The sequence below is a fragment of the Callorhinus ursinus genome, unplaced genomic scaffold (assembly GCF_003265705.2).
Source record: "Callorhinus ursinus isolate GAN/ISIS: 27379988/994484 unplaced genomic scaffold, GSC_fseal_2.0 scaffold44, whole genome shotgun sequence".
NCBI classification, from domain to species: Eukaryota; Metazoa; Chordata; class Mammalia; order Carnivora; family Otariidae; genus Callorhinus; species Callorhinus ursinus.
This window is the reverse complement of record NW_027397106.1, coordinates 10669221-10690540: the sequence shown is the minus strand read 5'-3', so window position 1 is coordinate 10690540 and position 21320 is coordinate 10669221.

Sequence of the window (21320 nt, the reverse complement as noted above, 5' to 3'; positions counted from 1 at the left end):
TTATTTCAGTTATTGTACTTTTCAGCTTTTCAGAATTTTTTTTAGGTTTTCTGCCTCTTTGATATTTTTATTTTGTTCACACATTGTTTTGATTTTCTCTACATCTTTCTTTAGTTCTTTGAACAGCTTTAAAAAAATTTTTAATAGTCTTTTTCTAGTATATCTGCCATTAGGTCTTCTTCAGGGACAGTTTCTCTTGATTTTTTTTCTTTTGAATGAGCTTTGTTCCTCTTTTTTGTATGCCTTGTGATTTTTTGTTGACCACTGGACATTTGAATGTAATAACGTGATAACCCTGGAAATCAGATTCTCCCCTTCCCCTAGAGTTTGCTGGTTATTGTTTTTGTTTGTTTTTATTGTTCCTGCAGGGTGTCTGCATGCCAAGGATCAGCCTGAAGTATAAACATAAGGTCTTTTCAAGTCTTTTCTGAGCCTTCTCCTGAGCATATAGGGTCACTTTCAAATTTTCCTTATATGTGCAGTTATTTTTGAATGTTCTAATCTTTAATGTCTGGCTCTTGAAAGGGAAAAAAATGTGAAAACTAAAGGGAGGGAAAAGGTGCTGGCCCTTTAAATTCCCTGGAAGTCACTTCAGTTGGAGAGTTGGAGGGGGAAGAAGGAAGGGACTTACAAGGAGGGTGGGGGGGATGTTGTATAACAACAATGGATGCTTCTTTGTCTATACCTCTGTGACCAGAAGCAGCAAATAGCAGTCAGAGCACAGATTCCTGCTATTTGGAGGATAGGGTCCTTTTTACCCTTCTTGGATCCCAAATGCTATGTGCTAGCTACTCTAGGACATGTGCACAGCTGCCTGCCAAGCAGCTGATGGGTAGCTGCTACTGTGCTAAGAGCTAAAATTGACCAAAATTAACTACAACTTACCATCCAAGTCTTCCTTTGGAAGTTGCAAGCCTTCAATAGACTGCAAAGTTCCAAAGTACTTACATCAGACAGATTCTGCCAGTGAGATTTTTGTCTAGGTGGGGGGACCAATTCCTGGTACTTCCTATTGTCATCTTCATCTTGTAACAGTTTTGAATTCAGGTTTTAGTCAACCAACTAAGTGAATTAGAACTACTTTTACATGTTTAAAATAGTACATGGAATTTCTAATAAGTAATGCTTTGCTCTCATTTGTCTGGCACCCTTTTAATTCATTTTCACAAATATGCTCCATATATTTACTGATACAAATTAGCATTCTTTGCTGTTCTTTTTCAGCTTGATTTGTCATTTTCCTCCTTTATTAATTGCCTCTTTTTGACAAGAGCTGTACTAGGAAGTCATGATAAAAAGTCCACACGCTCAAGAAGTCTGTAGTTTGGTGGTATCATCATTATTTAATCCACTCAAATAAAATCCACACCTAAGGACTGAAATCCATTGGTCTAAAGCTGTGGTTTTTAACTGAGGAAGATTTTGTATACTAGGAGATATTTGCTAAAGCCTGAAGCTATTTTTGGTTGTCCCAATTGGAGGATGCTAATAGCATCTAGTGGGAAGAAACCAGAGATGCTGCTAAATATCCAAAAATGCACAGGGTCATTATACTCTCCCCAACAACAAACATTTATCCAGTCCCAAATCAACACTGCTGAGTGAGAGACCTTGATACTAAGATTGCAATTGGCTATCCTCACTCCCCTTATCAAGAATATTTTACTGATTGCTTTTTAAATATCATTCAAAATATATCTGAGGAAATCTGATTTATCTGACTCAATGACAAAAGGGCAAATGAAGACACTTTCTTAAACTATACTTTATGTAAGTCCCTCAGCAAAATTTCCTGTCTTTAGATTCTATTGGATAGGAGTTAGTTTAAACATAATCTGTTCCACTACAACAATATGCTTGACTTCAGGTGAGACAAATGTATTTTAAACTCATAGGGGCAGATGGCTAACTAACTTAACAATTAGCCTTTTGTTGAAGCAAAACTTCCCTTGAAAAGTTAATAGTATTCACTTACTACTTTTAACACTTAGAATTTTGTATTCTGTATTTTCTTCTAGCCATAAAGAACCCCTACCTAGTGTGTTATTTTACTCATCTAAGTGAAGGAAAAGAATTACATTGTTGTTACTATTCTTCCATCTTCATCTAAGGTGTTTATTAACACTATAAGTTAATTACCCTTGCACTTAAACTAATACTCTTCATCCCTACCTTCAGATGCTGACTTTCAAGCTAATAACCTGTTTAATATTTTTCTAGATATGCACAAATCAGATATATAGTTTCATCAAACTGTTGGATACAAGTTATATATTTCAAACTCTATTTTAAACCAGGCTTTAAGTCCTCATTTCTTCATAAGATCTGTTAAGTCTTATAATAAAAAAGATGATACTATATCAACCTAAGGAATTTTCAAGATTAACTTCTAGTCAAATCCTTCTTAAAAGATTTATTTCCTCAAACAAATAAAGACAGAGCTTAAAAATACGATGCTCTTTCAGAACGTTTAGTGGTAAAAATGTGTTAATGGATTAATCGTTGCTCCAGGGGAAGGTGTAATTCACATTCTGAGAAGAGCAGCTGTTCCATGATAAATGTACTGGGGGTTATGCTTCTGATTTTTGAGATGCCAAACACCTGATCAACAGCTAGCAAGAGTTGATCAGATCAAGTTTTGGTGTTTTTGTTGTTTCTTTCTGTCCCCTACAATATGGCTAGTTGCATTAGACTAAAGAGCCTGATCGTTATGCCTTTCACGTAGCAGTGGTATTTCAGCTGGTATTAATTTTGTTGTCAGAGATACAGTTGTTGTAGGAAATATTTTGAATTTTTAGTACCATCTGGTGTGCTGAAGGAAGAAGTAGTGCTCTGAGCATTGGCATCAATCCACTTTCTAAGTGGGAAATATTAGTGCTTTGAAAAGGGGCCATCAAAATGGGAGATGAGTCATTAATTTAAACTGTTTTCATCCTTGTATTGCACTACAAATATTGCAGTGCACCAATTAAAAAAATTTTGCATGTGTGCATGTTAAAAATCCTTCAGAATAGAATATCATTTATATGTATTATTAGTAGTAGTTCATGTCCAGAAACTTAGATATCACAATAAAATACAACTAAAATGGTAGGCACCAGTGAGAAAAGGAAGATGTGTGAAGGTTGGTCTTTACTTCGTTAAGAGAGGCAGTAATTTGGTACTCAGAGTTAAATTGGTTTTCCCTTCCAGCATTCTTTATCATTGGATAGCTTATTGAGAGGTTCACTGAACTCATATTTTCCCCCAAAATAGATACTGAGTCAGTATAAACTAAAAACATGCAATTACTTATGACATAATTTCTTTTGCCTCAAAGAGCTGGGGATCTTTTTTGCAATTATGTCAAAGATCCCCAGAGATCAAAATATAGTATAAATAAGATAGTCAGGTACTTGCTTAGAACACAAGCCTACCCAGAGTACTAAAATGTCACTGGGGAGTCATACATGTAATAAAATAAAGAAAATGTGTATACCAGAATCCTTATACAGAGAAGTATAGGTGGTAGCAGGGATTCCTGATAGGGTGCTTTGGGTATAGGATGAGGAACACTCTCGAGGAGCACACTTAAATAATAGTTTCCTGTGAAAGTGATTTTTATGGTAAGTGTATCAGCTTTGTTTATGGAGTAAGATATGATTCGAGGGATCCATGGCTAAATTTTTAAAGAAACCAGTTTGAATGATGGTGGTTTACTTCTGTCCATTCTCCATGCAACACTCATGCTGTTGTCCAAATAAATGAAAACTTACCTGAAGAGTATCTTTTTGAACAAATACAAAATGATTAGCTTCGCAGGACACTTACATGTTTTATGATAACCCTGAGTCAGAGAGATATTATATGAATTGTAAAGTCCTCATGCAAACCCCTATGGGCTAAGGGGTACATCTGAGGCTTAAAGTGTTATGAAGTTTCAGAGGAAAGTAGACTTTTTATTCAATTGGTCAAATGGGCTGAATTAAGGAAAAAATATCAAAGAAGAATAGACACTTTAGCTAAATCTTCAGAAAGAAATAGTACTTCAATCATGAGAAAAGATGTCTAAGCAGAAAGAAAATATGAGCTAAGACTCAGAAGAAAATTCAGAGTGTTTTTGAAGCAGCTGGTAGTCTAATGTTGAGATATGAAGGCTTTGTAGGAGAATAATGGGAAATAAAATCATAAGAGTTGGATATAAATAGGACATGGAAGAGCTTAAGGGATGGATGTGACTATTTATTGTGACTATATTGACTATCTCTAAAATTTCTAAGACAGTATACAGGAACATGGCCACAGGTAGGATAGATGCTGGGAAGGGATAAGGAAAGAGTAAAAGTGGGTAACTCATTAAGTGGATACTGCAATGATTTAAAGTTGATGATGGTTAAAGACTTGGTAACTTGAATAAAAATAAATGAAAATGGAAATGCAGAGACAAATACAAGCAATACTTTGGAGATGGCGGCAGTAAGACTTAGCAACAGAGCGGATGCTGGAATTCTAGTGGGTTGGGAGAAATTGAAGAATGATGGAAAGTCTACAGTGGTAAATGGAATAAAGCAACCAGGAAATGAAGTGGCCATGGAAAAAATGTTGAGGTAGTGATATGATGAGTAGAGTTTGGTATAGATTAAGTTGGTTTTCATATGACTTAACATCATTCCCTCCTTTGTAGCATATTATGATAGAGGGGCATCTTGGTGAAATAATAACTACCATTATTGAGCAGCTATAGTTCATCAGTTATAATGTAAGATGTTTTACAAATGCATCCCTTCTAAACACCAAAAAAAACTCCAGAATATTAATGTTCACACATCCTCATTTTAAGATTATGGAACTAAACATCTGATAGTTTAAATTATCTGATCAAGGTGATGTTAATAAAAAGGAAATGTGGAATTTGAATCTATGTCTACCTGACCTTATTTTTTTTATCAACATATAACATTATTTGTTTTAGGGGTACAGGTCTGTGATTCATCAGTCTTACACAGTTCACAGTGCTCACCATAGTGCATACCCTCCCCAATGTCCATCACCAGCCACCCCATCCCTCCCACCCCCCTCCACTCCAGCAAACCTCAGTTTGTTTCCTGTGAAACAGGAACCTTATGGTTTGTCTCCCTCTCTGGTTTCATCTTGTTTCATTTTTCCCTCCCTTCCCCTATGATCCTCTACCTTGTTTCTCAAATTCCACATATCAGTGAGATCATATGATAATTATTTTTCTCTGACTGACTTATTTTGCTTAGCATAATACCCTCTAGTTCATCCACGTCGTTGCAAATGGCAAGATTTCATTTTTGATGGCTACATAATATTCCATTGTGTATATGTATGTGTGTGTGTATATCTATCTATCTATCTATCTATCTATCTATCTATCTATCTATACACACATCTTCTTTATCCATTCATCTGTTGATGGACATCTAGGCTCTTTCCATAGTTTGGCTATTGCTGCTATAACCATTGGGGTGCACATGGCCCTTTGGATCACTACATTTGTATCTTTAGTCTACCTGACCTTATTAAACAGAAGAATTAAAATACAATGAGAAGGGCGCCTGGGTGGCTCAGTTGGTTAAGCGACTGCCTTCGGCTCAGGTCATGATCCTGGAGTCCCGGGATCGAGTCCCGCATCAGGCTCCCTGCTCGGCGGGGAGTCTGCTTCTCCCTCTGACCCTCCCCCCTCTCATGCGCGCACGCTCTCTCTCTCTCAAATAAATAAAATCTAAAAAAAAAAAAACAATGAGAAGACGATAGTCATAGGAGACTATCAGAGGAGCATTTAATTTAGACAGGGGATTTTATCTCTAAACTGGAAAGAAAATAAATAAGAGGGAGTGAGAAATTCTCTTGAAAGACAGACTTGTTCTACACAGTTAAGATAGCACATGACAGTCTTCTGATTGATGGCAAGTTATTGAAGTCTTCCAGTACTTTCAGGACACACCTGACTTCAGAAACATTAAATCCTGAAATAGGCATTTTAAAATGGACGCTATATTGTTGTATTGTATTGTACCAACTTGTATCCAACTATGTTTTATAAAACTATATTATGTTATATCCAACTATGTTTTATGAAACTATATTATGTTATATCCAGCTATGTTTTGTGAAACTATATTATGAGGTTGGCTATTTTTTTAAGATTATTACTATCCCTAGGAGGAAGAGTCCTTCTATTCCTAGCTTTATAAATTTTATCTATTTTGTTGTTTTTAAATAAGAGATGTTGGATTAAATAATTTTATTACAGCTTTTAGATAAGCATATATTTATTATTTTCTTCTTTTAATTCCCCATTTTTTGCCACCACTTAGAGTTAGTCAATCTACATGGGTTCCCCATTTTACTCCCTAGATTATCTCCTAAACCTCTCCATTTGTCCCGGTACCCAATACTATTGTCCTCCCCCATCTATTATTGGTCTTGAACATATTCTTGCTGTTTTACAAGCCACTGTCTCCACTGCAGTCCTTGTGATTATTTAAAAGTGCAAATCCCTCTCTTGCTTAAAACCCTTCAATAGATTCTCACAGCATTTTAGATAAAGATCAAAATCCATAAAATGACCCAAATTGAAGTCTGTGGGACTTGGGATCTACCAGGCACAGTCAATGGATATGTCAAAGAGTAATACTGCCTTTCTGGGGCTGTCTTTCCTATTCAGGATCATGAAGGTTGGGCATATTCATGGACTGCAAAAAGGATACAATTAGTGTCAATTTCACCTGGATTTTTGACACATTGTTTTTTCTTTACTTCTTGGGATTGATGCCAGTTTTGGTCTTTAATGTATACATCCATGGACATTTTAACTGGAATTCAAGGGAAAGAGGTTGACAGTTGGAGTTAGGAACGAACATTTTAGATTTTCCATATTAAGCTAACAATCCTCCTTGCTGTTTCAAAGGCCTGTAGCAGGTTTAAATCTTTGGTGAGCATGTGTTAAGTCGGAATCAAAGATAAATAGTTGAGATAATGGTTCCAGTGGAGCTAACTTCCTTCTCTTACCATATTTTTCTCTTCAGAGTTTCAGAGTCAGGTTCAGGCCCCCAGGGTACACAGATTGAAGGGAATCCCAGAAACAAGCCAACATAAAGGCTTTGCTCAGCTAAGATCTGTGTTTCTGTAAACATCAAACTTTAGAGCACAACTGTATAAGCAAGGATGTTATACGTCCAAGTTATATTTTATTAGACAGCTTACATCTAACTTGAACTCAAAACATGAAAGCATCTCATTTTTTTTATTGGAAATATTTAAAGTCTGTACAACCAAAGACCTTTACTTAGTTCCATGTTCAAACTATTTTCTGAGGGTTAAAATCACCTGAACATAAAAATAAACTATGTTATGGGAACCTACAGAGAAATGAAAAGGAAGGTGGCAAGAGAATGGAACTGGAACAACCTGACCAAACTTTAGACTTATTTTGGAGATAAACACAACATCGAATGGAATTTACCAGAACAAGCCTAGCAAAACACTGAATTAATTAAGTAGGCACCGTTCTTTCAAGAAAGAGTGGGCAGGGCTCATGTTTTCTGTGTTGAGGAGGGCTTCTCCTTACAACACCCCTTCTTTGATCAAAACCCTTGCCATATACCAGATATGTGCCCTTGAGTAGTGTTGTGATATATAGAGTAGTGTTCCAGAGGGTCCTCTAGCAAAATATTTCCCTGCCCAAGTCCAAAACATTGGCTACTAATGATGTTGCATGGTTTCAGGAAAACTATGGAAATTTCCCCTCCTGCTGGCCCCAAATATATCAACACCACCTTAATCTCCTTTCCCAACTTGTGACTGAACCTCAAATTCTAGAAATGAAATTTCACTAAACATACCTTCTTTGCAATGAAAATTCAAATTCAAATTTTAAATGTGTAAACACCTGGGAAAAATAACAAATTAGACTGCTAACAACAGAGTAGTATTGTGAGGAAATTAGGTATCTAGAAAAGGGTTTGGGATATGTGGGATAGATATCTGTTTTCCTCTCTGAAGTATTTCTCCTCAGCCTAAACTTTGAGCCCAGTAGAAAATGAAATGTCCTTAGATCCTTGGATTCATCAGAGATCTTCAGAGAACAAAGAAGACAGAGGTGTGGCAGGGTGGGGAGGGGTGTGAAGACATATACAAAGAGGAAGAGGAGGTATGTTAGAGCCTACACATTTGAATTTCAGCTATATGCTAAGCCAAATCACTTTGCCTTTTAATATCACAGAAATAAGAGACACCTCTAGATAGTCCACAAAGAAGATCCTTGTAACAATATCTTAAGAAGCCTCAGACAGGGCTCAGGGACAGAAAAATAAATATAGGAGTGTAAGCGCATTTAGTTTCATGCAGGAACATCAACTCAGCAGGGACGAGACATGAAAGAGACCTGTGGTTCAAACATACCACTGAGTATCTAGACTTTTTCCTGAAATGAGCTTCTTGGATATAAATAGCATAGTAATACAAATACACATACTTCTTACTAACCCAACTTTACAGTTTCTGGACTCTGCTTTGTAAAGAATCTGAAAATGCAATGCACTTGGTTAAGGAGAATTGCTTTTTGAACCTTAATGAACATTATGGCTAATGGAACCATGCTTTAAAATTCTACTTAGAGACAAGATAGTGAAAAATAATGGTTTTTTATTGATAATCCCTTCTGTTTTTATTTGTATGTTACATGTAGACAAATTCTTCACAAATTAATGTAGTAGGAAAAACAGACAGCAACAGTAAATAATTGGTTACCATAATTTGAAAACTGACCAAACAGATTTCATTGAACAGATGCATCATTATTTATGATCATGAATGACTGCAGTGGTCCCTTGGCTATTAGAAAATTTAGAAAATTTTTAGATGGCATAAAGAGACAATTTTAAAAGCTTTTATTTTGTCACATGGAAATAAATATTTTAGCATTTTGATGTATTTCCTTCTAGAATTTTTCCTAGGAGATTGAGTATATAGTTGGTTTTCTGATTGCAAATCTAAATGAAAATAACAGCTACAATCATCCTGATTTGAACAAAGAAGTTTTTGGTTCATAATCACTGAAAAGATATTTGATCACATTTTGTAATAATTGTTGCTTTAAATGTAATAATGTTATTAAAATTATGTTTTAAAGATAAAAAGTAAATTTTAACAGTTGGAATGGTAGGAGGGCTCGGATTTGCTTTAAAATATTCCAGAGTGGGATGAAATGAAGAGGACAATTGAAGATGAATAATGGGTACATGGAGGTTCACACACTATTTTTTAATGAAAGGTTTAAAATACTTTAAGTTACAGTCTATGATTTGTGGTATGTTACATATACATTTATCAACACCTTTAACCTCACTAATTATAACTTAATTTCTATACTCATTTATTTCTATGCCAATTTGAGTTGTTAAAGCCGAAATAGGTGTGTAATGTCACTCAAAATATTGTGCTTGGTTAAATTTTTTTCCAAGGTGTTTTTTGTTTGTTTATTGCTTTATCCTGAAATTAGGTTATTCTAATGAAATAGGTCATTGTTCTTTCTTCATTTATGTGTATACAATATTTTATTGACAGGTTTCTAGTCCCACTTAATTTTTTGCCTTGTGTTTTAACTTCCACACCTATTTTTTCTTTTGGTTTTTGCTGGATAATTCTTGAGTATCCTTTTGTTGTTCTGGTTGTTGTTTAATTTCTCTGACATTTTGTCTTTAGATTTTCTGCTTAAAAAAGTATTTTTTTAAATAAATGTGATTATATTGAGTAAAACTGATTATTGTTTCTTTCATAAATTCTGTTTAAAATTATAGTTTTTATCTTGAGTTTTATATTTTTCATTCACTAATACTCCACGTAGATGGATACACATACACATATGTATATGTATAAACATATGGACCATTTTTATTTTCTTTTAAACTCTGCAGAAATTTGGTAGTTATATAAACTGCTCTTAGTTCTATTAGTAATAAAATTTAAGTACTGTAAAACATTCCTTAACCCCGTTTCTGTAAATTTGAAATTCAGGAATGAAAAAGTTTAGCTTAACTTTATCCTATAGAAGATGAGAAATTCAACATATTTTTATTTCCCTCTCTACACCCTGCCCATTTACTATTATTTGTTGATGTAATATAGGGTGTGGTTTCAAAATGTTGTTATTAAATTGTTTGTACAAGAAATCTTCCCTTTCATGTTGTTTTGATTTATAATTCATTTCTGTAGAATGTATAACAGAAGTATCTACATAACATATTTTATTGAGCTTTGATGCTTATCTGTAATTTTACATTATGACAGATCTTTTATATGAAACATCATAGTGTGTATATTGTAATGCATTATGAGACACAGAACTCGAATCTCACTTTGTAGCTTTAATTTCTAAACCTATAGTATTAATAGAATTTATTTTCTTCAAAGGAACTATAAGAGGAGGGAACACTTCCCTACTCATTCTGTGAGGCCAGAAATACTCAGATATCAAAACCACTCAAAGAAATTACAAGAAAAGAAAGCTACAGACCAATATACTTCATAAACTTAAGAATTTTGCATTTAAGGAAATTTAGCAAATGGAATCCAGACATAAGTTTTAGCAGATAATATAGCATCACTAAGTAGGATTCATTTCAGAGATACAAGGTAGTTGTATCATTTGATAATAAATCAAAGAAGTTTACCATATTAACAAACAAGAGGGGAAAACTATATTTTGTCAGTAGATACAGAAAAACCATTTGGAAAAATTTAACACTCATTCATGATAAAAATAGTAAACTACTAATACACTGGAACTTCCTCAACCTGATAAAGGCCATCTAACATAAACCTACAGCAACATATTTAATGGTTTTCTACTATAAAACAAGGAAGTTGGCGCTCATCCCTAGATGAATTGGGAAGGTAGAAGTAAAACAATTTTTATTCAGAGGCAATATAATCATCTATGTATAAAATCCTAAAGAATTCACAAAAAAACTAGAAATGAGAGTCTAGCAAGTTCACAGAATATAATATCAATACGTTTTTCATTTCTAGGTACCAGCAAAAATGAGAAATTAAAAATTTTAAATACGATTTATAGCAGTACCAATAATATGAAATATGTAGGAATAATCTGACAAAATACATGGAAGACCTATTTATGATACTCTAGAAAATATCACTGAGACAAATTAAAGATCTAAATAAGTGGAGAGTTCCATCACGTATATTGATTGGAAGACTCAATATTGTTATGATGTCAATTATCTCTCTTTATATCTATAGATTCAATGCAATTCCAACCAGAAAGCTACATTTTAGAACTTGAAAGTTGCATCTAAAATACATGGGGAAATGTGAAGAATATAGAATAGTCCAAAGAATTTTTAAAAAGAAAAACAAAGTTGGAGAATGTACCCTTCCTGAGTTCAATAGTTACTGTAAATTTGGTAATTGGGACAATATGTGATTGGCCTAAGAATAGACTTATGAATGGAACAGAGATATCACAAGTAGATCCACAAGTATTTGACAAAAGGATTTTCAACACATGTTCTAAGGTAATGAGGAAAGGATAGTCCTTTCTTTTTTTTTTTTAAAGATTTTATTTATTTATTTGACAGAGAGAGCGAAAGAGCACAGCAGAAGGAGAGGAAGAAACAGACCCCTTTCCGAGCAGGGAGCCTGATGCGGGACTCGATCCCAGGACCCTGGGATCATGACCTGAGCCGAAGGCAGATGCTTAACCATCTGAGCCACCCAGGCGCCCAAGGATAGTCCTTTCATCAAATGATGCTGAGACAATAGATATCAACGTGGAGAAAGGAAGATAGGTAGAGAGAAAGAGACAGAGACAAGGGGAGGAGGAAACTCTAATCTTTACCTAACAACATACCTAAAAGTTAACCAAAATGGATCATAAATTTAAATGTAAAAGCTAAAACTATTAACTTTCTAGAAGAAATCAGGAGGAAGGCTTTTAACTTTAGAGTACACAAAGATTTCTTAGCTAGCTCATAAAAAGTACAAACCATAAACAAGAGAATGAATAGATTGAACTGCATCGAAATTAAAAACTTTTGTTCTTCAAATGGTACTTAATGAAAGACAATCCACCAATTGAACAAAAATGTTTTCAAAATATATGATAAAAGACCTATTCCAGAATGTTTACAGAATCTCAAAACTCAGTAATAAGACAAACAACTCAATTTGAAAACTGGGTTGGAACACTTTTCCAAAGAGATATGAATGGCAAATTAACATACGAAATGATGCTTAATATCCTTAGTTATTAGGAAAATGCAAATTAAACACAATGTGAGATACCATTTCATGTTCACTAGAATGGCTGAAATGAAAAAGACCGACACTACCAAACGCTGACAAGGATGAGGAGCACCTGGAACCCTCATACATTGCTGATGGAGATGCAAAATGGTATAGTCACTTTGGAAAACAGATTGGCAGTTTCTTATAGCATTGAATATTTACTTATAAGATGACCTAGTAATCCATCTCTTAGGTATTAGTCAAAGAGAAATAGAAACCTATGCTTGCACAAAGATATATTCCAATGTTCATAACAGCTTATTCAGAAGAGACAAACTAACAAATTGTCTATCAACTGTGGAATAAACAAATCATGGCATATCCATAAAATGATATACTCAGCAATAAAAAAGAACTACTGATACAAGCAACAAGAACAAATCTCAAAAGGATTGTGCTAAATGAAAGTACATGCTGTATGATCTTACTTATGCACAATCTAGTGACAACAGTAGGTAAGTAGTTTCCAGAGGCCAGAACTGGGGGGGAGGAATTAACTATAAAGGGGCATAAGGGAATTTTGCAGTGCTAGAAATGCTTCATAGCATAATTGTGGCACGGTAACATATCTGTATATATTTGTCAAAATGTACTAAAATGTAGATTTGGATTTTATTGTATGTAAGTTACAGCTCAATGAAGTTGATTTTTTTTAAGAAGAAAGAAGTCTTCTAAAATAAAGACATTACAGACCAAAAAAAAAAAAAAATCCTGCAAGTCACTATTACTCTAAATACATCAAATTTGAGTCACTTTACATTATCCCACAGCAATGAAGGCAGATGAGATGAGAGATGAGAATAAACTAATGCATTTATTAATATCTTAATATATTCAAGTATTTACTGAGTAGCTATTATGTATATATAACGTTGTACAAGATAATGGAGATACAATAATTAATCATAGCATTGATTTCCTGTGCCTCAAATTTTAGTTGAAAGATGGACCCATAAACAAGTAATTGCTTTACCATGAAGGCAAATGTTGAAAATATTTTGGAAGTGCACCATAGGTATAGTGGACAGAGTGACCTTAGCCCATTCCTCATTTTATTAGGTAACCCAATACATAGTGATCTGTTGATTCAGTTCAAATGCTCTTGACGGAGTCTATGGCCTGTGCCTAGGACTGTCACTGCTGCTAAGAGGGATATGCCCCAGTAAGCACTCAGTTTTTGTAACTATTTCATCTTCCCTGAAATTACTTGGAACTCATTATTGAACACATCACCCTTACCTCTCCTTCAGGAGGACAGAATAGGAGAGTGAAAATGGGAACCAGTCACATGACTGTCTTACTCTGGGATGTAAACATCTCAGTTTGCCTTGCCATTGTGATAATGTTGTTTTGTTGACAGTATCAACCAGTTCCCTCCCTTGGGGTGAGCATTGTGGCCATTGGCTGCCACTGCACTGCCTCAGACTTCTCCCTCCAGGCTCCTGGGCTCTGGGAGTGACCTGAGTGCTCCCCTGGGACCAATGCTCCTAATTCTCTCCACTTGCTCCTACTTCCTGCGCAGGTGTATTTTATCTACAGAGCGTTTACTGTTGAGCATGACAACTTTTTTTTTCTCTTCGAAGTATTAGTGTTTTTCCTTTTATGAAAAAGCTTTCATAGATTAATTGCTTCCTCTTTTGTTATAAAATTTCTTGGAATGTCAAACGTATTGAGGAGCACAAGCTCTTTAACTCTTCTGTCTCAGGGAATTAAGATTCCCAGCAGACTGCAGACTTCCTCCCTAGTATGCTCTCTGCTTTGGCAAAAAATTAACAAGTAGTGGAGTGATGAGTTAGTAATTCTCAAAGTAAGACTCCAATGTTTTAAAAATCCATATTTTAGCCACATAATGTTTTCCATCTTCTTTACAAATATCATAGAGTTTCAGAACTAACTATCCTTCTCTTCAAGTAAAATTATGAATCATACAATAGAGTTTATCTGTATATTTCTCACTATTGGTAGCTAAATACACACACCCTTATCCCCCATATGAATAGCTTCATACTTTTAGTTACAAACATAATCACAGATCTTTTATTTTTTAAATTTCCTTGATCCTTACATGCTATATTAGCAGAAAGTCTAATTTCCTATGCATTTCTTGTCTAAAAACTCTAGGGGCTATTGAAAGGGCTCACTACATCTTATCTTTTCTTACTAGCATGTACTTGTTTTATTTTCCCAAATATCCTGACAGATAATACTTGTCCACTACTGTGAAGGATGATTCCATTTCCTTGGTAATTCGGTAAAGGGTGCCCTATGCATGCATGAGCTCCTATAGGCGCAGCTTTAGTCACTCATCTCTTTTAGTTCAAATTTCCCAGCAGCTCCCACCACATAAGCCTAGAATCCTCATCCTCCATTTCTGTCTGGCAACCACATGCATTCCACTGGGACCATTCCTCATACCCAGAACTATTAGAACTCCCCTTCAAAGGGACACTGTCTTCAGCAATCCCAAAGCGATTTCCTGTTCTCTGCACCTTGATATTGCTGGCAATTTTTCTTGTTAAGAAAGAAACACACATATTTCTGGTAGGACAATGCCTTCAATGGCATATCTTCTCATTTGTGAACGGAATGATATTATATACATATGTATATACATATACATACACTTACATATGCATATGTATTTAAATGTCTGTGTGTTGATTTGAGCTCATTAATTGACTAAAGAAATACCTGCTAATTGAGTACCTATTACATACCAGCGATACAAAGATTGTAAGGAACAATCTCTAAAGAAATGTAGGAAATCAGATAAGCAATTTTGATCCTGTCTGATAAGTACTGTTTCAGAGTTATGCATGGAATATAAATACTTGGAACAACATGCAAGGATAAATTTTACAATGAAGGAGCAAATTCAGTAGAATCATGTTGTTATTGGCAGATTTTACTCCATAATTAGGCCATGAATATGTCACTTCCATCTTGGGTTCCTGAATACAGAGAATTGTTTTGTGTGTGTTGGTTTTTTGTTATTGTTAAGTTTTATTTCTAACAGCATACAGATTCTAGTTTAGTGCTTGCATCTTTATTTCTGGTTAAAGCATACAGTATAATCTAAATAAGTATATATTTTATAAGGCTTGAATGAATGGACACATTGCATTTTGGGTAGTGATGGTATAGGGGACCTGTATATTGTCTGTAGAGGTTTGTGATCCAACTGTACTCAATTTAACTAAAACTTCTGGCACAATCCATTTGTTACATTCAATAAGATCATTTGTCAAAACATGAGCTGACCACCACTTAAAAGATACAGTGTCTTTGTAATAACAAGCACCAAGAAGTAAGCTTATTCTACTCTTTTTCGTATTGGCATCCATAATTCTATATACACACTGACAGTGGCAATCATAGCAAAAGATCCAAATGATGTCAAACCCCTGCACACACGGACATGCAAGTTATTTAACAAAGTTTCATTACTATTGCTCTATTTTGACACAAAATTTTGATAAAAATTAGAAATCTTGGTGTGGTTTTTTTTTAGTGATAAAGGAATTATTGTTTTTAAATGTTTTATTCTATTTTGTTTTTATTACGAATATTTACATGAAAAGGGGAGAAGAGAGAAAGAGAAAAACACTTCATAATTTATTAGAGTATAAGGATTTTGAAGATTTATTTGAGAGAGAAAGAGAGAGAGCACGCGAGAGCGAGAGAGCAGGTGGGAGTTGGGGGAAGGGCAGAGGGAGAGGGTGAGAGAGAATCCCACGCTATGCGTGGAGCCTGACTTGGGGCTGGATCCAGGACCCCGAGATCATGACCAGAGCCAAAACCAAGAGTCTGACACTCAACTGACTGAACTACCCAGGCACCCCAGTATATAAGGATTCTTAATCTATTTTTTGTAACCAAAAATGACTGGCCTGTTTATTAAGTACTTCTGGGAACTTCATCAGATGCTGAGCAAAACCAGAAATACCATGAAAGTGGTTTAGCCCCATTTTACTTGTGTGCGACTGTGTGTGAGTAGGTCTGAAACACTCCATAAACAGGTCATTACATAAAACTTCAATGACTACATGTTCATTTAGCAAACTGTGAATAATTTTGAATGGAATAAATACCTTAATGATTTCAGCAATTGCATGATGTCATCTGGGGTGGGGTCAGGGAAGGGTTTGGAAAGAGATCAGGCTAATATTTACCTCGGTCATGCTTAACCCAATGTCTGCGTTTAACAACGATTTTCAAAATATGAGAATATGATGCCGTATTTCGCCTATTGTGATTCCACTTGAAAACTTCAATTAGATGGGTACCTCTTTTGCAAGCCGGAACATTGCTGGGGAGACGAGCAGTGCTCCAGTCACAAGCACTAATAAAACGATTAGGTCAGAACGGACGTGTGTAGGCAGTCTTGGGGGCATGTGTATGCACCTTGTTGGAGGATAGGTTTTGGCAAGATGTTGGCAAGATGAGCAAGTGTTGGGCAACATGTTTACAGAATTCGCAACAGAGCCTCCAGGAGAGCACCTACAGCAATATTTGTTCAACACTACTTTTAATTCTTTTAATGTTCTTTCTCCTAAGAAGAGGTAAAGACAAGGCATTTGGCATTTGTTTTGTTTGGTTTTAAAGTAACAGCTACCTTGTTAAACCTCAAGTTTGACAGTGTGCGCTTATAGGTCAGGTTATACTAGTTCAGCTTTGTCGACTTGTAAGTGGGAGGAATTCAAAGAAACTCCCTGAAGTAAAGCTCAAAGTGAAAGCAACTTCCCAAAGTACCGGGAAAAATTATTCCAAAAATAAATAAATAAATAAATAAATAATAAACCTGCAACATTTGGTAAAACTTATTTCTCCCATCTTCTTGAACCGTACTTGCTTTATTAGTATCCAAAATTACGGTTGTGTCAGTTCCGCAACTGATAGTGGTTTGGTTCAAACCAGAGTCAGCAGCAGCTGCAAAAATAAGGAAACATCTCGTCTGCCACCCCGAGAGGATTAGGGTGTAACTCCCAGCAAGCCAGCTTTATGCAGCCGATCTTGGGTTTATCATGTAAGAATCAAAGTCACATGTCTCTGCATGAGCCATGTTAGCTGAAAACCTTCCAGCCTAATAAGCAGAGGAACGTAACCACAAAAACCATGAGGCTTTCTACATTTAAAGGACAAATGAGCGAGGGAGGCATTTTCTTCTTAACAGAGCAGTTTCTACCCCAGAAGCCTGTCCCGTCCCATTCCAGCAGCCCTTAATTGCCCCCTTACCTCTCTTCAAAAGTTCTCCAACAAGAAATTGGGTAGGTAGTTGCTTTCAGTAATACAGGGCTCTCCTCCGAGAGAAGTGCAGTCTGCTCTTTGGCCTCTACTGCTAATTCATAACCCCTAGACTAGTGTTCAAATGCTTTTGAACCTATAAGCACAGCAAGAAACCCATGTTCATCCAGATCCAGTATACATATAAAACTGTAGTGAGAACTTCATGAAAAATATTTACCTTTACTGCATGTGATGCACTCTGATAGTTTCCATTTTATTATATTGTTTAATTTTTATATGGTTTTTGCAGACCACCAAATTGACTTCACTACAAATACATCATGACCCACAGTTTATAAAATACTGCCAAAGTTCATTACTTTTCGTGTCCAGCTGTGCATCAAAATCACCTGGGGAGTGTTCTCAAAACAAGAAGCCAGGGCTGGGGAGGGGAGAGTGGGGAGTGACTGAACTAAAAGAAGGCAGACAGTTTCTCCCAATGATTTGCTGTGTGACCTTGGATAAGTTACTTAAGCTCTCTGAGTTTCAATTTCCTCACTTGCCAAACGATAATAGAATCTCCCATACAGATTTGTTCTGTGTATGGAATGAAGCAAAATGCTTTGGTAAGAAGGCATTAATACTATTTTTAACAGTTTTGCCACCATACTATTTTTAATAGGTTGCATTACTGATGTCTAACGGGGTTTTTTCATCACATGCCCTAACCTGCCTTACACACTGTGCCTTTCCTAGAGCCAAAAGTGGATTAGAACTCAGCCACCTCATTAATACCTTGCTTGGCTACTAACTTGGAGGTGCCTAAATAAGGCAATAATGAGGTGACCAAGTCCTAACCTGATTTTGGCCCCCACTAGAGGTATTAATGAGGTGACCAGGTTTTAACCTGTTCTTGGCCTCATGTATATGTTGGTTTTCAAAGCAGGTGAGAACCTGCTTTTAAAAAGCTATTAAAACATCAAATCATGAGCTTAGTTTATTTTTTTAAGGGAACATGGATGAGAGATATAAAGGAAACACCTAGAAAGAGTTCATCTCAAACCCCTAATATTAATCATTCACATTGCCTTGCACCCATTTTCCTAAAGAACTAATGTAGATAGCAGTTCACATTAAGTAAATATTGGGCTTCTCTGGTGAATAGTTTTCAATTTCGCACAATGTTCTAAATCCACAGGTCCTAAATTGAACCAAGTAGCAAGTATTTATTGGAAAAACCAACACTGACCACACTAAATTAAGTACTATGAGGATACAAAGAAAATTTGAAACGTAGTCCCTTCCCTCAAGGTGCTTACATTCCACTTGACAGAAACTGCTTTAAAAGGGTATTAATAGAAACCTTGCAGCACAGTAAGACCGCCCGATCAGGAGACCATTGCCATTGAAAAGAGAGTTTGTCAGTCACAGTTCCCAAGCGGAGGAGGACACACACACAGCACGAAGGCGCACTCCGGGAAGCATCTGTGGGGAGGCAGGGAGATCGAAGGACTGTGGGGCAAGAAGCTTTGGTGCAGTTCCTAAGGGAAGAAACAGGCGAGGCTGGGCAAGCCGCTGTCCGATTGGCTAGCTTGAAGCATTTTAGCATATTTAAGACATAGGCGCTCTCTCTCCCTAGTTGTCTGATACCCGGCTCAGTAGATAGTGCAGTCAGAGTGTAAAAGCCCAGCGAAGGAAGTGGTTGGGGGGGGGGTGGACTCTGAATTTGTTAGTTTGTATTTGAAAAACCCTCTTGCAGGCGGAGTTGTTTACCACTTCTAGGAATTGACTAAACCTAAGGAGGTGGTCTCTCCGGGGTCAGCAAAGCCCCAGATGTCAAAGCACCAGAATACAGAAAATAAAAGACATGGTGAATACAGAAACAACCCAAAACTTGGATTAACAACACAGTTTACCACTAATACATGTATCAAATACCAAAAGAATGGAGGAATGTAGAGAGTTCTCAACCTTGGCGATACATTGGAATCACAGAGAATTGTAAAAGTACTACTCAAATCTCTATCCCGGTTCTGACTTAATTTGTCTTGGGTGCAGCTGGGCCTCAGGAGTTTTAAGAGCTCTCCAGGTGACTTTAATGTATAATCTAAGTTAAAAACCACTAATTTAGACCAAGTGTGAACAGGACAGGTGGAGACAAGTGTATTTGGACCTTTAACACCCTAAAGCTGGCCAGTTTATGCCTTATCTTTTGCAGTAGACAGGAGGGACAATAGAGAAGGAAGATAATAGAGAATAATGGATTTAACATGTATTAGCTGTTACGTGGCAGGTCCATTTTAGTACTTCAAATACATTATCTAATTTTCTCCTTAAAAGCGTAAAAGAAAAATAAAAATTCTTCCATTTTCCTGAAAGGAAACTGAAACCCAGAAAGGATGAAGAATTTGCCTATAATCCACAGCTAATGTGTTGATAAGTACATATTTCTTCTCTTCCAAATTTGAATCGTTATTTTTTTTAAAGAGGAAGACTGTTTTCTCCCCAAGAAACCAATATTTTTCCTATCTGATAAACCAAGCATAATGTTTTCCTTTGTATCCAATTTTAAATACTTCTTGCCTTGACCAAATATTGCAGAGAAATCTGTGAACCTTGACACAGTCGATATTTATAATCTTTTTTCTGTCTAGCATCTCAATTTCCGTTAGGCTTTACCCCACCCTTATCCTGCCCGGTTATGGCTGGCGGGGGAATGACGGTAGCGGGCATGGGCCTGGGGTTTATCTAACCACGGGACTCCAATATTTTATCAGTAGTGATTGGGCTAAGGAATGGTCACGTGACAGAAGCTGAGCCAATCAGAGTGCTTCCACGGAGACTCCGAATGTAGATGCTGGAGAGTGTGTTTAATTCCTTGAGGACTGTAGGCTGTAAGCACGGAGACCAGACCTTCCTTGATGTCCTGTCTCAGGCTTGAGAGAATGAGGCCAACAGGAAGAGAGATGAAAAAACAAATAGATGTTTGGAAAGATCCAAGAGATGGATAAGCTGCTATTATTGTTTGAGCTTCTGGATTTAATCAGGCTTAAATGCAAACATCCCCACCCATGGACTTAACAATTGTACGAGCCAGTAAATTTCCCTTTTACTTAAGATGTTCTGAATTGCTTTTCTGCCATTTGCAACTGTTACAGAAAAGTACACAATTTTGGGGGCACAGGCCTATTCAATTTAATGGAAGGTACTCAGTGAATGAACTCAAGAAGAGTGTGAACTAGAGTGTGCTTTTCTTATATGGACAACTATTGCCTTGCAGTTTGCAGGTGCTCCATATGAAAGTGTAATATAAGACTGTAGGGCAAGTTCAAAACCAGTGATATATTATTTTGGAATGATCCTTTAGAAAAGAAGACCTGAGATCCCAGTGACAAATCAGCAAGTTAAATTCAATTACTAATCATCTGCTATGTATCAAGGAGTATGAATTGTACAGGAAGGCTCTAAAGATGAAGAGGACATGACCACTATTCTCACTGGGGCACCTGGGTGGCTCAGTTCGTTGGACGTCTGCCTTCCACTCGGGTCATGATTCCCAGGGTTCTGGGATGGAGCCCCATGTCAGGCTTCCCGCTCAGCGGGGAGCCTGCTTCTCCCTCTCCCTCTGCCTGCTGCTCCCCCTGCTTGTGCCCTTTCCCTCTCTCTCTGTGTCAAATAAATAAAATCTTTAAAAGAAAAAAAAAGCTCACTGCTTGTGGGAAAAATATGGACCCAAAATAACCAGTGCTGTAAGGTAATGAATACATGGTATGTTGCCAAAT